Genomic DNA, 2,299 nt, shown 5'->3' with positions numbered 1-2,299 from the left:
GATTTTAATCGATATTAAATATGTTTTTTAAGGTCACATCGATTGGGATTACATCATGTGGAATTATCAAAATCAAAATAAATAAATATAATTTGATAAAATTTCAAGGTTTTAGCAGTGATAATATTTAATGGTTCTATGGGAAAATAAAAAGTGCATATAATTATAAAATGTATATAATTTCTGAAAAATTAGGTTGCTTTATCTATTTGGTATATATTCTCTATTACTCTAGATACTAGCCTTTTACATACTTTGTCATGCACTTTTAATGTAAGGCATTTACAAGTGTATAAATCTATTTCTTACAACATGCATATTGAAAAATCCCATCTAATCTTATATATAAAAATGGATCGCAAAATGTGTTGGTAAGCGCATAACTCAACAACGCCTGGACCAATTTGGCCAATTATTTTTTTAAAATGTTCGTTGAAGTCCAAGGATGGTTGTTACGGCGAGAAAAAACGAATAATTGCCGGGAAAACCCTAAAAACAGCCCTTTCTTCTTTAATCGAGTAGGCAACGCAATTTGTAAAAAAAAACAAGATCTATCTATCAATATGTCATGACAGTTTGTGTAGTTTTTGATAATCTAATTTTAAATATATTTATATAAACATAGAAATATCGTTCTATTAATCAAGCTATATTGGCAGCCAAAAACATTGATGTAAATGAATTAAATTTCAAAATTCAAGAACAAATTACAGGCGAATCAGTTGATTCGGCAACTAACCAAGACGATCCACCGGAGTTTTTAAACTCGCTGGATTTTCTAGGATTGTCACCTCACAATCTTCAATGAAAGGGTGGATCGGCAATTATAATGTGCGAAATATTGACCAACTATATTGAAAGGATAGTATAAAGCAGAACATGTTCTCGCACCATGCATCCCATTGCGTTTCCAGTGCGTTATGGTATCATTAAGTGTTTGAGGTATTAATTTAGAAAACCCATGTTTCTCACATGGAAAACTGTATGTTGTTTGTTCCCGTATTGGAAAACCATCAGATTTGTTTGTCTATGCGCCAGGTAATCAAACAAAAAACATCGTTTATCACAAAGCCCTACAATGAAAATTGTACTGATTTTTGAATTATGATTTACATTATTAAAATTACTTAATGCTTATAGTGTTTTATTTAATTATTTTTAATCACAGCGAATTATTACCAGGGTTCTGTTCAGGATAATTTTTTGCAAAGAATAGAAAAAGGTAGGCACAAAACACCGCCACATTACAATTTTTTTTGACAGGACGAAGTCTGTCGGGCCGGCTAGTGTATAATAAATTCCAAGGTTATGTTGAAAAATAATCAGTGTATCAAAAAGCAGATTTGCTAAATAAAATCTTATATTTGAAGTAATTATATCATCAATTGTAAATTATGATTATTTTCTGTTATAATTTGTTATAAATCACCAAGCAAAATAATATTGTCCTCAAATGTAAATGGTACCAAATTATTTTTATGCAAATATATTTTGAGAAATAATACATAAATTCAGATTATCCCCATACTGCAGTAATATATTTTCCAATATTTTTTATATTCAAAAACAAGGGAATAATTTATATCAATAGTCCACGTGGTAGATTCTTATTCAGATTCATATTATAAAGTTACTTGAAACTTTGCATGAACGTGTATGTTTACATACAAAATAATTAATATAATTACAGTATGAACAATGTGTGCAATAAACGCAATATTATCGTTATTAAACTATTAGAAAGCTTTCCTGATCTACATGGAAATTCTAACAGGAATGGGAATGCAATGAGATTCTAATGAGATTGCAACAGCTTTTTTTGATGAGTGAATGTTCCGTATATTATGATTAACGGCTATGAACGTTCCTAATGTCATTTTATGCATTTGAAATGTTAATGTCCTTAGCATATACCACGACGTCAAGATGTAATTTTTAATAAAATATCACCAGAAGCGATACTGTCTAAATGTACCTGCTTTAATGTTATATCTCGCCTTACATCTATTCATTATACCTAGAAAGGAATGCGGTCTTCGAAGCCCGCCTAAAATCCTAGAACCTAGAAGGATCGGATATTTTTATTGTAAGAAAAGGACTAGGAAGAAACATACAAAAAACATTAGTTACGCTCAAAAAGTATTATATAACACGGAACCTTATACGAATGCAAGAAGAGTGCCGCGCTAAAGCCGAAACGCGAGGGAATGAGACGGCGACAGCTTTTTTATAAAGAAACTCTTGGGTTTCGTGCTGGGATCCTACTTAGTTTTCTTTACAAAGAATTTTAAGCACATTT

This window comes from Ctenocephalides felis, unplaced genomic scaffold (genome assembly GCF_003426905.1).
Source record: "Ctenocephalides felis isolate EL2017-DRISC unplaced genomic scaffold, ASM342690v1 CF-g0.4_SCAFFOLD_01886, whole genome shotgun sequence".
NCBI classification, from domain to species: domain Eukaryota; kingdom Metazoa; phylum Arthropoda; class Insecta; order Siphonaptera; family Pulicidae; genus Ctenocephalides; species Ctenocephalides felis.
This window is presented reverse-complemented; position numbering follows the sequence as displayed.